The following is a 15347-nucleotide window of genomic DNA, read 5'->3' as shown; positions in this document are numbered from 1 at the left end:
GGCGTGGGATTTTTTTTTTTCTATAGTTATTAAAAAAAAAAAAATCGTAACTTTTGCACAGCTCTGGTGTCTGGGAGTTTTGTCTGAGCAGCAACTGTAGCTTTGAGCTCGGTGACTTTGACCTCGTTGTGGCTGAGTTGGAACTTGCTCTCCCAAGTTGAAAGGCGCAGGGTTTGGTGGCAGGAAAAGGTAAAAATAAAAGGTCCGAGGCATTCTGCAGTTTTCCATTGTTGCTCTTTTATTTTTATTTCCAGGGGTTTAACAGGACCTAAAGTTGCACAGTGCTGCAGCTGTTAAAAAAAAAAAAAAAAAAAAAAAAAAAAAAAAAAAAAAAAAAAAAAGGAGAAAGGAGAATACTTTTACTGCCTTTCCTCCCTGAATCATTTCCAAGGTACTTAAGGATTTATTGGGCCAGATAGCAAATTGCAGTTGAGATGCTGTGTAGTGGCTAGTGCTGATTAGATGATTGATTAATTCCTGATCGATTTCTAATTCCGAACTGAAATCACATTATAAATGCTCGATATTAAAATGCACTTTATGCCGAAATCTGATTGCACGCTCTTCACAAAGTCGGTCAGAATGCCAGTTGGAAATACCATATTATTCCTATTTTTTGTTGGATTTGTTAACCCTTTAATTCCTCTGTAAGGAAGTGCTTGGCCCTACCTCAGTGCTTTAGAGCAACAAAATGTTTTTTCATAGGAGGTTCGTGCACAATCCCTGGAATAACAGGAGACCCTGCAATTCCCAGAGCGTTACCTCCACACTCATCTGCACCTCCGACCACTGCCAAACCATTTTGATTTTTTTTTTTTTCTCATTTTTCCACCCTAAATTTTGTTCCCTTCTCCGTCAGCAAGGAGGGGGGAAGGCAGGGTTGAGGAGTTCAAGGCGTGGGTTTCCCAAAGGTACAATTCCAGTTCTGCACGAGGCTGGAGCTCGGGGAGAGGAGCCTCGGTGCCAACTGTGCTGCATTCCTGCTGCCCTGCCTTTTTCCCAGGGCTCCCAAGGAAAGAGCATCCCAGTTCTTCCTCACTCTTGGGAACACACACATTGTTTCAATAATCCAGGCAATAAATGCTAATTAGTAATGCTTAAGGACCCTACCAGTCAGAGTAATTATCATAATTTACCTCTTCCTTGGTAAAAAAAAAAGCATTCCTTGCAGATTTTTTTTTTTTTTTCCAAATGGATGTTTTCTCCCTTTTTTTTCCCTCTGGAAAGAATTCCTGGTTGGATTAGCAATAAATGTATAGCTTTGAGACACGCTTTGTGTATGGCACAGGGAGCTGGAGCTGAGCATGTGTAAAGATTTTCCCACAGGTCCAAATTTCTTTAAAACCTGAGATTTTTCCTCAGCCTCCTCTCTGCGCTCTCCCCTCCTTCCCCAGCACCACCAAAAACCACTTGCAGAGGGAGAACAAAGGAAATCAGGAACTCTAAAGGCATCATTAAGTATGAAGAGCAACAGCAAGACAGAGTGTGATATGACAACATATTTTATGGCACAAAAGTAGAGATAATTAAATAATTCAGTGGTATTCTTAGCTAATTAGCACAAAGATCTTTCAGAAGCCATCAAGAAAATGGATCTCATCAAACCTAATAATACGTGGGGTTTCCCAAAGATCCTGTGTTTTCCAGTATTGCTGCTGCTTCCCCACCTGATTCTGTAACACCAAAGATTGCAAAGACTTGCACAATTTAATTGGGCTCTTCCTCAAGATAATATTTTCCATGGAAGGGGATCAGGTATTTAGAGGAAATGAATATGCATAGCTGGAATTTTCAATATTGGTCAATAGCAGAGGAGAAGCCAGATCTGTTACGAGGGATCCATTGGAAAGATTAAATTTTCAGCCAGGAGCCGCTCTTGGGTTGATTGGGATGGGGCTGACATTTGGAGCTGCTGGATGAGTGCTGGAGCCCAAGATCCTTTTATAGAGGTAATTTGGGTCCTGGATTGGCTCGTTTCAGCTTTTTTTTTGGGCATTGAGAAATGTGTGGCCAAGTCCAGAGGAGGTTTGGGGTCTCTGGTTTAACCTGGGCTCTCATTCCAACGCCAAAACCAAACTGGGAAGAGCTCCATCATCATCTGTGGAATTGTTTTAGGTCTTCAGTAGGATGGCTACAACTCTCATGCCATGCAAATCTATTTTTCCTTTGGATCCATGAGTTTTTTCTACCTGGAATCAGTGACTGCTGATGCTCCTGAGCTCAATCCAGGTTGGCAATCCACAGATCCTATCCATGGGCAGGGACCTGCAGGGCATTGATCCTGCTCCTGGAAAACCCAGTGAGGCACGTTCTCAGTAATTAGGTGCATCAAATATTGCTCAGAATAGCTCTCTGTGTTATTCAGAATATCTCATTATGCTCCTTTGATCTGAATGCATCCCCAAGTTCACAAGAGGCATTTGCAAACTCTCATTGACTGCCTCTGTGTTTGATATATTTGGGGTTCCTTTTCCCTCTGCCAAACAAAGGAATGCCTGAAAATTTGATTTTGCCAGCCAGTTAAAAATCTCCTGCTTTAAATAACAGAAGGGATGTGCATCAGTCTTGGATTCAGCACTAATTCTGGTTTTTACCCTGGGCCCAGACTGAACTTTGCTCCTGTGTTACAGTTTTGGCGCTTTTGACTCCATGGATACCCACACGAGTCATGCAGTGGGGTAAGGTCTTACAGTTTGGGATTATTGTTATGCATGGAGGGGAAAAACCTCCAGGCTCCCTTGAAATTGTCCCTAGAACATGGAAACAGATTTTACCCTGCCCAAAAAGAGGTGGAGACTCATTTATACAAGGTAAAAGGAGGGAATAGGAGGGGAAAAGGCACCCAGAAGTGCTTTGCCCAAGGAAGCAAAGCACATCAGGATATTTCTGTCTCCTGGTTTACAGGGCTGCTGTTCTTTAAGCACAAATTCTTCCTCTCTGGAATTTTCCTGCTTGGGAATGAGGTTCTGACATGCCAGGAGAGCCTCTGGTGTAGCCCCACATGTAACAATGAAATCCATGGTACTTCTGTGAACAAGTCATGCATTTTTTCTCTTCTGTTTTTCTGTCGTTCACCCAATGCTCTGGCACTGCATTTCAATATATGAGGGCATTCTAACCAATTAAAAAAAAAAAAAAAAAGTATAATTTCCAAGATGAAGGAGGAATCTCTGCTTTCCTTGGTGAGCCTGCTTGCAATTGTTTTTATTTAACAGCTCTTCCCACACTGCAGTCAATGAATCTCTAATCTCCTGGACTGAAATGTCTGACACTTCCAGAATCATTTATTTGCTGCCTCGACTCGCAGAGCTCCACCTCCAGCAGTGTCTCAGCAGTGGGCTGGTGGTGTATCCGAGAGAAATGTCTGCTCTTTGGGGGCTGGGAGGGAGGGAGGGATGCAGGGAGGGATGGAAGGATGAGCATGGGCTCTGCTGTGCAGTGTGTGCCTCTCACACCACCCTTCCAGCGAGGGGTGGCTCCAGCAGCAGCTGCTGAAGGATCTGAGGGACAAGGAGTGGAGGAGCTCTGGCTGAGTTTATTCCTTGCTGCTGAATAAATTGAGTTTATTCCATGGCTGCTCCTGCCAAACACCGACACTGACCAAACCCTGGTGCTCTTTGCTGTTGCATCCCTCTGGAAGGTGGACAGAAGGGCAAGCAGGAGAAGCTCAGCTCCCGAGAGAAGTCTCCAGACTGCTCCCTCTGGCTGCTCCAAGAAGCTGAACTTTCCCTGGAAGCTGTGCCTGGTGCTCCCAGGCCATTACACACTTCTCACCTGGCTGCCCTGCTGGAAGCTTCACTTTTAGGATGAATTCTGCAAGAAATGCTGTGAAGCAGCAGAAACGCTGAGGATTGAGAAGGGTCCTCTCAGTGCACGAACTCATTGGTGGATAAAGTCACACTCACCTGGATTCCAGCTCCTCCAGAACGGGACACGAGGTGTGCAAAGGATCACAAATTAATCAGTGGACTTTGGTTTTGCTTTGGTGTGCTTGTATCATGTCTGAACATGCAAAGAACTTGGTTTTCCACAAGGAACCCAGTAAATGGCACCTCTGTAAATCAGTGACTTGAAGTGTGTTTGTCTCATTTGCTCACCCCTTCCTCCCCTTCCCACCAGGGCTTGCAGAGCACCTCCTTCCCTGGATGGAGTGGTTGGGGCTGGGTTCTTCCTGGGGTTTGGGAAAAGGGTTGGTGGGCTCGTGGAGCACCTCACACACAAAATTTGCCTTTCCACTGAATTGTGCTTTCACTCCACCAATGCCTGCCTGTTGCATCTCACTGTTGAAGGCCCAAATAGGGAAACAGTTCCTGAAATCTGTATTTTTCTCTCCCCTGTTTGATGGATAATTCAGAAATAACAGCACAGCTTTGGTGTAATTCCTGTTTTCCTTCATCCCCCTTTGCTCTTTTTCACATGGCCTGACCTTCTGTGTGTAGTTTTGGGGGATAATGTGGATTTTGGAAGATGCTGCAGCAAAATTGTAGCAGGAGGGAAGCCCTGGTTTTGAATTAGTGGTGTCCTTCTTGGTGTCATTACATCGGCATCCAATTCCTTTTGGAATATATGAGCAGACAACTCAAAAATAGTGATCAAAACCCAGAAGAAAGACAACATTTTGGTTCAATTGCTGAAAGTATTCAACAAGGGGCTGAAGTCCCCATATTCCCGAGGCAGCCAAATGCTCCTTTTCCTTACAGCCATGGCACACAAACTGGCACTGCAAAGGCAAATAAAATTGCTCCTGTTCCCTGGCCTCGATTTTGGGATATTTTAGGAGGAATTTCCCCCAGATTCCAGCCCACCAAAGCACAGCCTCTGTCTGTTGTGTGGAGGACTCTGTGCTGGTGTGAATTCTCCAGGAGATGGGAGGCAAGAGGAGTGGCAAAAGCAAAGCTTCCAGCAGTTATTTCTCCTGAGGGATCTGTCCCAGCCCAGCCACGACACTGCACTGGGACAGTGGGGGAGGTGTTTTCACATTTATCTCTTCAGCTGAGATATGAAACCCAAGGTCTCCTCTGTGCTTCAGGGACAGATGTCGAGGGAGAAGTTTTGTTCCTTTGGCACATGCTGTGTGAAACCTTCCCTTCTTTTTTTTTTTTTTTTTTTTTTTAAGAAATCCCATTTTTGGTTTCAACACCCCAAAAAGAAACAACAATGCTGTCCTCTCAGAAATAAAAAAAAAAAAAAAAGACAAAATATTCTGGGAAGTGTTTGATCCTCTGCAGGTTGGAATGGATGAGGCTGGTGGAAAACAACACAGTGTTCTAAAACATGTGGAGAAATATCTAAGAGTGTTTTGTTCACATGTGATGGCCCCTCATTATTTCATAATGCAGCCCTTCTACAGCAGCTCCATCTGTGGAGCTCCAGCCACTTTCTGCAGAGGCCTCAATTAACTCTCACAAGTCCCTTTGTGAGGCGGGTATGGAAATGTTCCTGATCCTGATCCACACAGGGAGAGAATCACGTCCCTCATTTTTGCCATTTTTATCCTCTTTTCCTCACTTTGATTTTCCTGACAACTTGGAGTAAGATTGTTGATTTTCAACCCAGCTATCGAAAATATTTATCAAGTACAGTAGTATCAAATATAATCTGATTTAATGGGTTCTTTTAGGGTTTTTTTAATCTATTTTTTTCCTCCTGGACAGGGGAGGGGAGAATGGTTTTCCATGCTGTGGGTTTGCTTTGCAGAAGGCCAGGGATATGTTATTTTTGTGGGGTGAGGAAGTGCTGAGCACCTCTGAAAAGCAACCCGAACCTAAAAGCACTGATTAGAAAGTTTGGCTTAAGCATTTTGCCTGAGATGGCAGGGCTGATAATTGGATTTCAGCTTGCTGAGACCCAGTCCATTACTGCAGCTATAAATCACCGTGCTGCAATCACTCCTCTAATGCACCCTCAGTTTTCAAATGTTTCCTTTACAGCCTTTTCCATCTGTGCCTGTGAAGACACCTCCAGCATAGGTAATGTAGCAGTGGGGGGATCAAGCTGTGCCCTCAGCAGCTCTGAGTGCTCTGAAAGTTGTTGACTCCCACCCTTCAAGCAGTTTTTGGGTGTTTGGAGCTGAGTGTGCTGCATTTGGCAGCTTTGCACAGCTTTTAGGGACGATTTTCCTCTGTTAACTCACGTTAGTCAGAAGAAAAGTCACACAGAAAAAATTGCACAGGCAAATCTTGGCTTAATCAAGACTTCTTGAGATGCTCAGGTTGTTTTGACCTCAAGACTCAAAAGCTGCAGAAGTCCTGCTTCCTAATTAATTTAATTTTTTAAATAGATTATGATAAACCCCTCACTCTGCACATATTTTCCTCTATCATTAAATTCTGCCTCACAGACAGCCAGGCCTCATGGTAGATAAATACAGCAGCAGTGAGGCGCGTCTGGGAATATCAGGATCAGGGGATTCCCTGGAATAAAGCACAGGGTTTGCCATGGGAAGCACTGGCTCTTTTGGGATCCCTGCACTTCACAGCTCCATCTCCACCACTGACTGCAGAATTACCTTCAGGGACTTTCATAGTTCATGTAAATCTTGCCAGGAGGCCCAGGAAAGCCCAGCCCAGAGGGGTTTGGAAGCTGCAAGGGGGGGATTAACCAGGGAGGGCAATTCCATGAGGGAATTTCTGATTTTGATAGCAGCCTGCCCTTATTTTTACATCACATGGCCCAGAATATCCTTTCATAGCCTTTCCCTTCAGCTTTTCCCTGCTTGCTGCTAAAACAGAAGACAAAGGTAACAGCCCTCTGGTGACCCCCCTCCCTCCCCTCACAATTAGCAATATCTAAGCAATTAATCCCTGAAATCCTCAGCATTGGTGGTGCTTCCATGTTTCTTCCATAAACCCAATCATTTTTACTTCTAGAGGATATGCAAAAATAGAGATGTTTAAAGGATTGAGCACTTAAACCTGCTCCTTTCTATTTTTAAATGAATCTCTTTCTGAATTTTGGCTTTTTCTCTCTATCTGCTGCCTTCAGAGCCTTGCCTTGTTCCTAAGAGCTGGACTTTGGTGGATTCAAAACCCACCCATGCACTGGAAGGAATTCTTCCCTAAGCTGACCCTAATGTCAGAATTGCACCAGGCATCATTTCGACCCAGGGACAGTAAGATCAGATGTTAAAACACTGAAGCAAGAGCTCATCAGCAGGAGCTCTCGTTCCTGCTGGGATCAGTCCAGCCAGCCCTCCTAGACATTTTTTATCCATATCAAGAGGAAGTTTGGAACTAGATTTAATCTGTTTCCCAGAAGCTGCTGATGCTTTCATGTGAAATGAAGAGTTTGCTGTCAAGACAGCAACACATTTTTGGAGCCATCGGGGCCCTTTCCCTGATCTGTGTCCCGAGGAACTGAACCAGTCTGGTGTAGGATGGCCAGAATGGTTAATGCTGTCCTTCAGAATACACATCTCGAATTCCCTTCGCACCTAAACACGCCCTCAGCCCCTGCCCCGCTTAGGAACACAAGAAAAGGAGAATTAGGCCACACCTGAGCACTCAGTGCTCCTAAAGTGACCCAGCTGAGTAAACCAAAGGGATTGCAACAAGCCTTTCATCTCCTAATGGGATCCCTTTGTGTTGATTTTAGCACTTTCTCCTCTGGCCTGAATTAAAGAATCCACTACACTAACAGGAACCTTTTATTGTTGTGCCACGTTATTCATGAATTATTCCAGTTCCAGGGTTATTTTTGCTTTGGCGTGGAGCCTTATCCTAAAATATTTGTCAAACAAAAGACAGGAGCACCGTTTTTTTTCCATTTCCCGTCTGTCTGTCTGGAGCTGTGGGTCCGAGCAGCTTCCAGCTTGGAGGATCCACCTGATAATTTATGAGGATGGGATGGTGTGAATCAAGAACTTGGCATCCAGAGACTTGCATGTGTTCTAGTCCTGCTGCTCATAAATTGTCGTGGCTGACCCATCCCTACAGAATGTGGGAACACCAAAATCCGTGTCCTGAGTCTCTTTAAACTGCAGGCAAAATCTGGGCTTGGCTTTTCCTGCCAGCCTCTCTCTCTCAGAAGATTCAGCAGAGGGTGTCAAGAACTTGGTCTCACCTTTGATGAACAAAATCTTGTGACATTCAGCTCTCCACTTAAAAAGAGCAGAACACAGAGGTACCAGCAGAACCACGTGAGAAGGGAAATCCCCCTGCCCCCTCCGTAAAAAACTGATCAGGCCATCTAATATTGCACAAACTGACACCTCTTTCCTAAAAATAGCTGTCTGCGCATTCAGTCAATGGGCTAATCCAATTGCCTGAACATTCTTGGGTGCTTTATCATTTAAATTGTAATAAATCACAACGCTCGCACCAAAAACATGCGGGAACCAGATGAAATCAGAGTGACATGATGTCATTGAACTGAAAATTCAATGCACGCCCTGTTTTGTCTTGAAAAGTTGGCTTGAGGGTCTCTTCAAAATTAGGGGGATTTTCCAAAATCCCTGCTCCTGTCACATTTTGATTCATTATTTCTTCCCTTCATTTATTTTAAATAATGAGCACATGGGGCCTGCCTGTAAATCCATGGAACTCTATTGAAAAATTACTATTGATTCCAGACTTTGGACCTGCCTGATCGGGAATTTTGCAGTAAAACGTGGAAGAAAAACTATCATGCATATTTTAGGGCAGCTGAACTAACACACTAATGCTCCCATGAGCTCCTCAGGAATATGCTCCCACAAACTAATACCATTGTTCAAAAAAATTTAGTTAGATTTAGTTTCCCTTGGTTTCTTTCTAAAGAAAAAGTAATGGGATAAACCATTTTTAACTCTCCTAAGGAGCTCCTTGTTCCTCAGAGCAACATTCCCCTTGACCACCTTAATGAATTCCCTCCTCTCCTTGGTTCTATACATGTTCCAGATATTTATACAAGATGTATGAACATAAAAGGATTATTCATAACGTTATTGTTTCTGAAACAAGGGACTAAAGCTAAACATAATCTGGTCCAATCCCCAGCTGATATAAATATTCCTGCTCTCCTGGAAGTTGCTGGAAGCTGTGCTCCCAGTCAGGAATTGCTTTCTGCAGGGATGGGAAGAGGGAGAGCACTGGGGAAAACGGGTGGAAAGAAAATCAGGTCGCCTGTGGATGGAAATTCATCCCAGAGTTTGGCTCTGCTGCCAGAGGGGAAGGTGTGATGAGGTTGTGGCTCTGCTCACGGGTAAAGGTGGGGTGGAAATGCAGCAGCACAGAAATGAGCCTGACCCAGTCCCCTGGATAAGAACCCAGAGCCCTTACTCAGCTCCATCCCAGGAATTGCAAATGATGTGGTTTAGCTCCTTCAGACCCAGGTCCATCTCCTGCTCTCCACTGCTGTGCACTCCAGCCCTGTCCAGTTCCAAATTTATTGCTGCAGGGTTTCAGTGACCAAGGGAAGCCCCTGGGGTTGGAACAGGCTGGTGGTGGGCAGAGCTGGGCTGTAGGGATGGGCAATTTCCCATCTGACTCGTTGTCCCCAGCGTAAAAGGGAGGTCGAGGGAGGGAGTGACCTGATGAGAAAGATGATGAGGATGGAACAGGAAACTGAAGGAGAAAAATGTGGGGAAGGGGGGAAAATAAACCAGTAAGGCTGTCTTTTCCCACTAGAAACCCTGTGAAAGGGAAGGTGCTGGCCAGCATCAGCCACTAGGAGCAGGTCACTGTGCCAGCAGGGACGCTGCTCAGGCACTGGAGTGTCCCTGGGCATGGAACAGGTCACTGCAGGGCACCTCCAAAGGAGGGCAGGACTCACCTCCCTCACCTGCAGCTGCCCAGCCCTGCTGCAGGGTGCAGCCCTGCCTCCCCCTGGGCTGCTCAACAGGTTCCACTGCACCTTAAACCGTCCTTTTTAACCCCAAACTGAGACGTGGTAGTGCAGGCAACAGTGCTGGCATATTTAGTGGGAGATACCACCCCTATCCCCCTCCACTGGAAGCTGCAATGAGCAGCAGCTGCTGAAAATAGCCTTGGAGAGAAGCTCTGCTGCAGTCAGAGCACACGAGAAGAGCTCAATGTTCCACCCTTCTTTCCTCACATACTTTAGAAAAGTTAATTAAAGGAGGCTGGGATCTGGAAAGTGAGAAGCACCACTGCCAAAGCAGCTCCTCCGTGTTCCTTTTATTCCTCCTCTGACCTGAACACGAGCACAGACCTCATTCCTGCTCCTTCCATGCCATATTTCCACAAACTTAATGCTTACAATGTGGGAAGCAGCAAGAGATTATCAGATGCTCAGATAAGATGGCTCTAACAGCTGAGTTGCAGTTTATAGGGTAAGTACAATCATTATTTAAACCCCCCCTCTTTTGCAGGTGCAGGGAAATTGAATTATTTACCCCAAATTTCACATGAAGTCATTCAGAGAGTGAGGGAATTGGCCAAGGTAATAACATGTGCAGAGTTCCTGAGATGGAGAGAATATGGAATTGAGACCAGTGCACCTTCTTTTCCTGCACCAGATGAGTGTTCATGGCTGTCACCTCGTTGTGGAAGAGATTTTCCCTCTCCCATCCTGTGAAGTCCCAGCCAGTTATGATGGACTGAAGCAGCAGAGACAAAATCTTTAACAAATGGGGCCAGGAAGGAAACAGCTTTAATTCCTTGGCCAGAAAGCCTCTCTGATGAGCAGTGGTTTACATGACTACACACAGACAAAAACCCTCTGGGCTTTTTTTAAAGTCTTGTGGTCTTCATATTTACAGGAGAAAAATGCCAAGAAATATCAAAGCTCTATCTTGTCTCGCTTTGGTAGCATGATTCCCCAGCCTGCAGAGTTGGTTCTTTTTATGGGACATGCAGGAACCCCTCTTTCCCCATCTGCTTCCAGTGAGGACCGTCCAAGCTTGGCACAGAGACCCCCCAACAGCTTTCAGAAAGGCCTTCAGCCTCTGGCCTCGAAGCTGAAAGTCACCATGGCCCTTTCATGCTTCAATTCCTGGTAGGAAGTTTGGTTTTCATGCTTTACTATGGTTTTCCTCCCAACTTTGATCTTCGCTCTTGGGAGTCTCATTTACACTCAGCTGCATCCGCATCTCTGGCCTTAATCTTTCATAACGGAGTGCCCTACTTATCAAAGTGTGACAGCTCTCCTAACCCCCCACCCACACCCCAGTGGAGATGCAGGAGCCTCTCCAACTGTTATGAAAACAGATAAGTTAAATTGGCTAAGCTGCTTCTTGTCATACTCCAAATATTTGGTCTCCCTTGTCAGCTTGAGGCCTACAGCTTGAGGCCTTCAGTTCTCTATCAAGAGTCCCCAAATCCAGAGTGTCTGAGGGGTGTTTTTCAGAGTGTTTCCAGGGATAACTGGTTTGTTTTGGCTCATCGTTTTGCTGGGCACTGCTTTATTCTTGAATCACAGAATTATAGGATGTCCTGAGCTGGGAGGGACCCACAGGGATCATCAAATCCCACCTTGTCCAAATGCTCCTGGAGCTCTGGCAGCTCCTTCCCCATTCCCTGGGGAATGCTCAGCGCCCCACCACCCTCTGTGGAAAGAACCTTTTCCAAAAACGCAACAAAACATCCCCTGATACCCCTCCCAGCCGTTCCCTCAGGTCCTCCCTGGTCAGAGAGAGCAGAGATTTGAGGGCCACCTCAAAGCCTGAGAATTGCCATGGTGTCACCATGCCTGTGTCAGCAGTGCCATCGCTTGGGATGCGGTGCATGAGTAACCAACCTGCCCCTCAGCCATGCAGGGCAGGACAAAATCCCCTCCTGGCCCTCTGCTCCTGTGAAGAATCCCTCTGTAGGAAAAGAGTGGTTAGAGGTTGATGAGCAATGACTTTTTTTTTGGGGGGGAGGAAAAAAAAAAATCGGAGAGACTTGTTTGTTCTTTTATTGGAGAGAACAGAAGGCTGAAAGTGAAACTTGAAAATGGCATCAAAGGGAGAAGCAGAGCTGGGAGCACACAGTTCTCAGTGTCCACTGGAGATGATGCCCACCAGACAGCTCTGGCACTCTTCTCAAGGAGAAAAACTCCCTTGTGCCTGCTCCATCTGACAGGGAGGGGATCTGCTGGGCTGCAGGCTATAATACATTTTGCCTGCATTTGCTGGCCTGCTGTGGGTTGGTGACAGGTTTTTTTCCCCTCAGCTTCCTCCTCAGCAGTCCATTTAGAAGTGGCTCATGTTTTGTTATTACCTCTGATGGTTTTGCAAATGACCGTATCTAGGAGTTAACTCCCATTTATGATCTCCTCAGAATGATGAAGTGGTTCTTTTAAGAGTCCTGTTGCTTGCCAAAATCCGATTATTGCAGAAGTCTGAAGCCATTTCTGAAATAATTTATTGGACAACTGCACTCAGAGCAAGAAGCTCTCATTTAATGCCAGTATTTAAATACATTTTAATGTACCCATAACCAGAAAACCCAGATGCCATGGATATAAGCTTAGCATTATCTTTCTCTCCAAAAGAGCCATTTTCCCCAGTCCTTACTAAACGTTCCGTTCATCCCTGAGGCAGATTTCAGGAAGGACACTTGGAGAAGTTTGCTGAGCCAAGGGATCTTCAGAGGAGGACAGACAGGTGCAAAGACATCAAAGCTTCTCCTGCCAGTGTCCAGGGCTTCCCAAAGGGAGCTGGCTGGGCTCTGGAAGCTGTGCTGACATGTGGGGATCAATAAACCAGGGCTGGAGCTGGTTCACCTCCACTGAGGGGTGCAGGACCGTCCATCAGATGGAAGTGAAAGGAAGCTTTGCACTGGGACAGTTCTTACGGGGGCTGCCTGTGAGGTCGCACCATGCAGGGGGGGTTTGGGCCCAGCTGCAAAATTCATTTATTATCTAAAGATGTGTTGGGTTATTTCACATTTGTAACTCATCCTTTCTCCCTCAAACACCGAGTCATTCCCGAAGAGGAAAGCATTGCTGAGTTATTTCCTTTCTGTGAGTCTCTCAGATTAAGAATTAGTTGAGCTTTTCTTTCTTTAATTTATTTTTTTATTACTTTTGTTTTAAATCACATGAGTTGTGTGACTCACGAGGGCTGTAGGTGGTATTTGTTTTGGTGTCTGGAACCCCAGCGTCAAGCTTGTCTTTGTCGGGAGATTGATACAACATTGGTTTTGGCCGGGAGCAGGGGAGGAGAAAGGACATCACTTAGCAGATACTTAAAATGTGGTCAGGCTCTGAAAAGCGACTCTTAGAAATGACATTGTGGTTTTCCATATTTATTTTCTCTCAACAGCTTCCAGGAACAATCTGCTGAGCTCACAAATCCAAAGGTGATTTGTTGAGCTGTCACCTCTCCGTGGAGGGGTTTGAAAACCCCGCTCTTTTCCAGGGGCCTCTTCCATCACCACTGTTAATAAGGATTCCAGGACTGGAAAGCGCCTGACACGCTGCTGATGGATGCACAAGGCTGAGTAAACTCCAGCTTTTGCTCTGCCACTGCTTATCAGGGATAAGAAGGAGCCGTAATTCAGCCTCAGCTTGAGTTAACACAGAGGTGCACGGAAGGAAGATTAAAAAGCAGGATGGTTTAGTGGGTTAAGACAGCTCTGAGGCCTTAATTCAGTCCCAAATTTAAAATAATCCTGGTGGCTGTGCTCTACACTGCCTCACCCAACTATGAGAAAAGCAGTGTGGAATTAGTCAAAATTATTAATATGTAGATCATTTGTTTTAACAGGATTGCTTTTTCTGACCAGAGCAGGTAGAAGGACTGGACAAAGCAGGACAACGTTTCAAGGAGCGTTTCCCAAATGGTTTTGATGGTTCTGCCATGAGATTTCCCGAATGGTGAAAGACACCAGTGCCACATGATGGGGAAAAGTAGAATTGATGTGAGGTAGCTGGAGAAAGGCTGTACTTTAGTGTGTTATCCAAATCTCCTGATTTGTGGGAATTAGCAACTCAAATAAAGCAGAACTCATTTTCTTCCTTTCTCTCAATGCACAAACAGGAGAATGCTGAGAGGATAGAAAAGGGAAATAGAAAAAAAATGGAAATAATAGAAAAAGGAAATTAAAAAAAAAAAACCCCTAAATACTAAAAAACCCTCCATAAAAAACCCTTTTTGCATTGGACAAAACAAATTTGGGGGTTACCAGATCATCAGGAGTAACACCTTCCCATGTTATAAGTGCAGCTGCTGACAAATTCTAGTGCAGATTTGTGTTGCCTCTCAAAAACTGAATGGAAATTAGGAATACGCCAACTTTCAAATGAAGGGTTTAAAAACAGCTTGCAATAAAGACAAGTTTGTAATTGCCCTGGTGACCACTTGCTTGGATGGAGACTGGAGGAGCAGCCAGATCATTCCTTCAACCCCAAAAAACAAAATGTTGGCTTCCTGATACCTGTGCAGGAGCTCAGCTGGAACGTGGAGATGATCCAGCTCCAAAACTTTGTGTAAGTGCATGAATTGCCACATTCCCTCCCAAAACACCCAGAGCTAATTAGTCCATGTGGAACGAAGCTGCTGCTGCTGCCAGAGCTAGCAGGGGCTCCTCTCCTCGGGGCCATGCAGACACAGGCACGGGGTAAAAATAAATCAGCACAACCGAAACGTCCTGGGCTTGCCATGGCAAAAAAGCCAATTGCACAAGTGATGATATTGAGAAAAATCACTTCATTTCTTCCATGGAAAATATTCAAAGGTGGCCGAGATGCCAAAAAATTAAGTCATTCTTTTATAACCCATTAGACTATAGAGAAAATGGAGGGATGATCACTTCCTTTAGATACATTAAAAATCAGTTAACTGACTTGCCCATGTAAAAACATGCATAGGTTATGAATTTTTATTTCCAGAACATGTCATCTCTATGACTGACACGCTCAGAGTATAATTTTCCTGTGCAAAGGTGGAGTAATTTTGGTTAGGCAACATTTATTGCTCTGCATTCTTTTTTAATTGAATTAACTACGTTTTAAATCAGTGTTTTCAGACAAAGCTCATTGGGAAGAAATTTGGCCTAATGAGACCTGAAGCTGTGAGCCAGGAATCCAAAGTCCTTTTTTTCAAGTGCTGTTAAAGCCTGGTTCAAACTGAAGGAGGAGGAAAGAGTCCTGTGGACTCTTCAAAAGGTCTGACTCAGGCAGCTTTTTCTCTGTGGCGGTTTCCTCATCTTCAAACTTGGCAGAAATGCCAATTTCTGAGGTACAGGAGCCTAATGATTCACCCACACAGCGCAAGGATCGCGGGGAGTTTTGCCTGAGGGACTGCACAGAAATTACAGGAGGTTTATTTTATCAACAGCTCTTCCACAAAACTGCAGGAGTGAAGTTTAATCTGTGAACCCAGGAGGTTAGGGAGAGAAGACATCCGTAAAAATCTCTGGAGGGAATGGAAGAGGGTGAAACACGAATATTGTGAGGTCTCAGGGTACGGGGCTGAGGAAATT

The 15347-nt window shown here is 45.1% G+C and overlaps 1 long non-coding RNA gene across 2 annotated transcripts in view; it reads left to right on the top strand.

The window, feature by feature from the left end:
• The window catches only part of LOC128818074 (uncharacterized), a 41292-nt gene extending 37224 nt beyond the window's left edge, over positions 1 to 4068 (top strand). For both annotated transcript variants that reach the window (XR_008440379.1, XR_008440381.1), the window contains one exon: positions 3641 to 4068. This is a non-coding gene — a long non-coding RNA (uncharacterized LOC128818074). The remainder of the gene's footprint in view (positions 1 to 3640) is intronic.
• The last annotated feature ends 11279 nt before the right edge of the window (positions 4069 to 15347 follow it).

This window comes from Vidua macroura, chromosome 22, assembly GCF_024509145.1.
Source record: "Vidua macroura isolate BioBank_ID:100142 chromosome 22, ASM2450914v1, whole genome shotgun sequence".
In the NCBI taxonomy this organism is placed as follows: domain Eukaryota; kingdom Metazoa; phylum Chordata; class Aves; order Passeriformes; family Viduidae; genus Vidua; species Vidua macroura.
This window is presented reverse-complemented; position numbering and strand designations above follow the sequence as displayed.